This window comes from Aplysia californica, unplaced genomic scaffold, assembly GCF_000002075.1.
Source record: "Aplysia californica isolate F4 #8 unplaced genomic scaffold, AplCal3.0 scaffold00406, whole genome shotgun sequence".
NCBI lineage: Eukaryota > Metazoa > Mollusca > Gastropoda > Aplysiida > Aplysiidae > Aplysia > Aplysia californica.
Genome location: NW_004797676.1, coordinates 385,330 through 391,621, shown reverse-complemented (window position 1 = coordinate 391,621; position 6,292 = coordinate 385,330).

The following is a 6,292-nucleotide window of genomic DNA, read 5'->3' as shown; positions in this document are numbered from 1 at the left end:
AACGGGAGGGGGGGGGGGGGCATGCCCCTAACCCCCCAGATTTTTTTACTTGGTCCAGAGGCACAAAGCATTTTGATTGGTCTATCTCCTCCGGAGACGCCTCCGAATAGATACTGTGCCTCCTTGCAGAGGTCGCACTGCTGTGCTGTAACAGTACAATTGGCAGTTGGTCCTGTTTCTCAATTTTCTGTTTTGTCTGCCACTGAGTGTGGAGTGGTACGGAACTGATGCATTGTCGCCGGCAGGAATTTCTGAAAGCATGATTGTTGTAGCCTGCTGTCCCATTAAGACACTGCACCAGTTCCAGTTCGCACTTACACATGCTGTAGGCGTATGAGTGAGTGTATGAAAGGAAAATGAGGAGGGCCGTGGTCAAGACTAATACAGAACGATTTATTGCAACTGTCAGCGCCTTCTCCAATAGTGGTCATGGGTGAACCCCATCCTTCATTGTCAACTCATGCTGAGTAGGATACGCTATAATATCCCAACAGGAAGACGCCGATGCTCAATAAGATGTATTCTGTACTTTATGTATATTATGGAATTTGGACTCGCGTCCTTAAGTTCGAGTCTAATAGTCCTCTTGCTACGCCACATACTTTTAGGTTGTGACGTGCGTAGATAAGTGAGATTAAAGTATAGGACTCAAGGGACTTTTAGAACAAAAAGTCTGATCTTTCAGACAGATCATATTGTAATGCTAGAGAATTTCTAAGGGAAAACAACCCGTATAATCGTTAAATGCGAGCACACTCCTGAATAAAGTTCTACAAATGCAAACCCATCCCACTCCTGTTTGATGTGGGTCGCAAATCTAGTAGAAGCAGAACAATTGAAATTTCACTCCCCCCCAAAATAGGCACTGGTTTGCGAGCGTTTCCCCAATAGAGGTTCTTTATTGGGAATCCTGTTGCTTCAGTAATATCGAGTCATGCAGTTTTGGTCAGTCAGTTAAATTCTTAAAAATAATATAGATCACTGTGATTTGGGTTCACAGAACCTTCGGCAAGGAAAGCAGAAACAAAACAGGAGGAACAAACCGGTTTCATAAAAAAAAAATAAACCAATATAAAACGTTTTTTAAAAAAGTACAGAAAATTGAGGTGGCCAACCCGGTACCAGTACTATACTACTGAGGGTAATTCTTCATTCAGATATCTAGATTCTAGATATTATAATGTTTCACCTGATGGTGGGTCGTGGCAAGCTGGGAAAAATAAACGGGGGGTGCTCAAAAACTGAAAATAAATAAGCCCGGGGGGAAGGGGACGCTTATTCGATACATTGGAGCTGCACAGGTCGAGGATGCGACAACAGCCGGGAACGCAAAACGAGAGAGAGGCAAAGAAGCAATAGCAACTCCAAATTAGACATACCTGGATACCAGGAGATGTCATCTCTGACTCAGATCTTGACGTGTAATGACCCTCCATCCTTCACGGTCGCGAGCTGCCGTTGCACATACCGCCATATCCAGGCCTGTCCATGTTCTTGTGTTGTCCTAGTTAGACATAGTAAATATAATACATCATACGATGTGCTCTATGATTAATGGTGTCTAAAAAAAAATATTGGGTCTAAATCACATTTTGCTAAAAGTAGAATTCTTAGTGTGGCGACACATGCCAAGGGAGACTACAGAACATAGTATTTGAATGAAATGCTTGAAGAGCTTTAAATCAGAGTTGTGTCCTATAAAAAGTATCCTATTTTGGCAGCACATCATGCTTCATTCCGTCTGTTTTTCATCGAAACATTATCAAAGTGACTTAAAGGCCTTTATATATGTCCCACCTCTTCAATTATTTCAATTCTGTATTTCATTCACATATTCTTTGGCATGTACGTGGCATAGATCTAACCTGTAATTGGATTTCTTTGTCCTCCGAAGACTGAGCTGGTCAATTAGAATACACTGGCTGGCCAATTGAGTTAGTTTTTGTCGTGTTAGTCGTGTTGGTCTTCCAATCATTGACAATGTTTTACATAATAATAAAAATGCATATATCTTTTTCTGTAACTAATACTCTGCAGTTGGTAAGAGTAGGCTTCTGTTGCCACCAGGGCAAAATTCAAAATCCCTACCAAACTGAAAATACTTCAGTATAAAAACATGCAGAGGTGCCTACCTTCGAAATCAGAAAATGGTCGACTGATGTCAAAGGGCCCTATGAAGTAGGAAAAACAGCCGCACACTGATAAACAGGGAGCCTCAAGTGGAGGATTGGAAAGTGTGTGAGAGAATGTGCTCAAGGATCGATAACAAGGCAAAAACAGCACCTGGACATGGATGGCTGGTGTCACTACATGTATATATATAAATTATTGATGGTCAAGGGTGGATAGATGGGGACTGTCTGTCTGTCTCCTCCGTGCCTCACTCTCTCTCTCTCTCTCTCTCTCTCTCTCTCTCTCTCTCTCTCTCCTTCTCTCTCTCTCTCTCCCTCTCTCTCTCTCTCTCTCTCTCCCTTTTTCTCTCTCTCACTCTCTCTCTTTTAATCTCTCTCTCCCTCACTCTCTCCCCCTCTCCCCTCATCCCCGGGCAGGGGCCTCAAGTGGAGGTTTCTAAGACTGGAGAGAGGGAAAGTGTCTAAAACGGGGAGCGGACTAACCGTCGAACCTGGCACTGTGTGGGATGAGCCGGACCAACAGGGAGCCTCAAGTGAAGGATTGGAAGGTGTGTAAGAGAGGGTGCTCAAGGGTAGATAACGAGGCTAAAACAGCACCTGGACATGGATGGCTGGTGTAACTATATATAAATTATTAATGGTCAAGGGTGGATAGAGAGGTACTGTCGTCAGGTAGTCCAACGGTCTGTCTGTATCTTCCGTGCCTTACTCTCTCTCACTCACTCTCTCTCTCACTCACTCTCTCTCTCTCACTCATTCTCTCTCTCGCTCTCTTCCCCTCTTCCCTCATCCCTTTACCCTGGGGGGACCGGACTGAGAAAAGGGAGAGGACACTCCGGTATCTGTCCGCCGACCTGTCATAGTTCGTTAGGCGTGAATATGTTCACAGGACAGTGAGCAGATGGTGAGCTCCGTGGTTGCTAGATGCCGCCCTCCAACCCCCCAACCCCCCCCTCCCCAAACACATAAACACACACACACACACACACACACACACACACACACACACACACACACACACACACACACACACACACATCCACCCCACCCCACCCCCGCCCTCGCCCTCCATTCCCTCACAATGTCTTTCACGAAGGAAAGTAAGCAAAAAAAATGTATTGAAATGTACTTACTTACTTACTTACTACCTATTACGCGATCTGGCGTTTAGGGCAGCAACAAAGGATCTCCAGCTGTGTCTGTTTTGGGCCATCTTGTTCAGCGTTCCCCACGAATGATTCCAGGACTTCATTTCAGACTCTACTGTGCGTCTCCAGGTTACTTTGGGTCTGCCCCTTTTGCGACGTCCTTCGGGTGTCCAGTGGAGGGCAGTCTTTGCAATAGAGTCTGGTTCTCTTCTCAGAACATGTCCAATCCATCTCCATCTTCTCCTTTTTATTATGGTGGTCATGTCCTCTTGCCTACATTTACGTAACAGATCTGCGTTGGAAATCTTGTCGTGCCCGAAGATTTTGAGGATTTAGCGTAAGCTGGTTGTATGAAAGGAAGATAGCTTGGCACGGTCACGATCAGTCATCCTCCAGCATTCAGCTCCGTATAGGAGTGTGGATAGTACACAGCTGTTATACAGCTTTAACTTGGTTTGTATACTAAACTGTCCTGACTTCCAGATGTTGATCATGCTTCTGGGTACAGATCTTGCCTTGCCGAGTCTGTTCATGATGTTTTCCTTTGTGCCGCCGTCAGTTTTGATTATGCTGCCAAGGTAGGTAAATGTGTCTGTTACAGGGAGGTCTGTGTTGTTCACCCTAATCAGCGTTGGGGAACTTACATTCAGTGTCATCACTTCTGTCTTCTTCTGGCTTATTCTTAACCCAATCTGGCGTCCGTATTTGTGGAGTCGGTTTGTTTTTTCCTGCATGTGCTGGTTGGTATGGGAGAGTAGTGCAAGGTCGTCGGCAAAGTCAAGATCCTCGAGGGTGGAAAAGAGGGTCCACCGTATGCCTCTTGATGTATCCTCTTTTGTTTTCCTCATGACCCAGTCAATGGCCAGGTTGAACAGAATTGCTGACGTGTTGCATCCTTGTCTAACTCCTGTCTTTACCTCAAAAGCAGTGGTACTGTTTCCAACAACGCACTTGAAGTTTTGGTCGAAGCTCTTGATGACCTCTACTGTCTTGCAAGGGATTCCATAGGATCGTAGAATGTACCAAAGACTTTCTCTATAAAGTTGTCTCTGCCATTCCGTGCACTGTTCTATTATGTTGCGGAGGGCAAATATCTGGTCTGTGCATCTTCTTTCTTAGCGGAATCCTGCCTGTTCTTTTCTTAAGCAGCTGTCCACGGTATCCAACATTCGGTTAATAATAATCTTGGCCAGGATCTTGCTGGGAACTGATAGCAACGTGATACCTCTCCAGTTGTTGCAGTCTCTAAGAGCTCCTTTCTTTAGTACTTTAACAATGACTCCAGTGCTCCAGTCCTCGGGAATCTGCTCTCCCTCCCATTTATGGTTTTGAATAGTGGATGAAGAATGGTGGCAGTCAGTTCTGGGTCTACTTTAAACAGTTCAGCATTCAGGTTGTTCATTCCTGGAGATTTTCTTGATTTCAGACTCTTAACAGCTTTTACAATCTCGTGTTTCTGTGGTGGGTCAGAGCTGATATCCAGATCCAAGGTAGCTTCCTGTATGTCTGGGATATCCTCAGGTGGAGGTTGGTTTAGGACTTCCCTGAAGTGTTCTGTCCAGCGTGCTTCTTGTTCCCTCTCGATTGTCAGCAGCTTGCCGACCTTGTCTTTGATTGGTCCACTCATTCCACCGTGGTACCTGCCACATATTATTCTTGTGATCTTGTATGTTGCCTTGTTCACCTTTAGCAGCTGCCTCCTCTGCCTCAGTTGCAAACTGTTCCATGGCTTCTCTTTTGTCCTTCCTGACCAGTCTTTTAACTTTCTGACAAGCTTCCTTGTAATCCTCTGCGTACTTCTCCTGTAGCCGTATCGACATAGCTGCAAGCTGTCTTTTCTTGATTTCTCTCCGTTCTTCAATAGTATTCCAAGTTGCTTGCTGTATCCATTCTTTGCTTGCATTCTTTTTCTTGACACCAAGACATGTCTTACTGCTTTCTGTGTAGGCCTCAACAATATGCTTTCATTGGGTATTGACTTTATCTGTATTAGGGGTGGCTTCTTCCAGGTCTTGGGGAGCTTGAAATCGATTCTTTAGTTCTAGTTGGAAGGCAGATCTCACATTGCCATCACTGAGCTTGTGAACATTAAATCGTGTCCTTGTTACCTCCCTGGTGAAAGTTTTCTTCAGCTTGAGTTTTATCCTTGCCGTCACTAAATGGTGACCGCTGCCGACATCTGCTCCTCTTCTGACTTTCACATCCTGTAGGGAACGTCTCCACATTCTTCCTATCATAAGGTGGTCAATCTGGTTCTTGTCCCGGCCATTTGGAGAATTCCAGGTCAGTTTGTGAATTGTACGGTGTGGGAAGAGGGTTCCGCCTATCCCCAAGTTGTTCAATGCGCAGAAGTCCACTAGTCTTTCCCCGTTCTCATTTCTTGTACCCTTACCATGTTGTCCTATCGGTCTCTCATAGTTGGTGTTGTCCTCTCCTACTTTAGCATTCAGATCGCCCATTACAACGATACGGTCGTGACGAGGTATATATGTCTATTCCTTCTGTAGCTGTTCATAAAAAGAGTCCCTGCTTTCATCTTCACTGTCGTTAGTAGGAGCATAACATTAGATGATGCTTGTGTTTGTGTGCTTTCCCTTCAATCTCAGTGTCATCATTCTGCTGTTGATCGGTTTCCACTCCATGAGTTATTTCTCAAGTCCCTTTTTTAGGATGATAGCTACACCTTCCCTATGTTGATTGTCTTCTCTGCCGGAATAGATCAGTGTTTCTCCAGTTTCTGTTCTCAGCCTGCCGGATTCTGTCCAGTGACTTTCACTTATGCCCAGAATGTGTAATGCATATCTCCTCATCTCTGCCGTTACTTGTGCCAACTTACCAGTTTCATACATTGCCCTTACATTCCACAGTCCTATGATAACTTTTGTCTTTGCGGTGTTCAGGTCCTCCATCTTCCTGCAAACAGCTTCCTTGCGGCTTTCACTGCCAGCGTTCATACGAGTCCCAAGGGACTCTGAAGGTCCATCACACACAGATTACATCACACACATACAC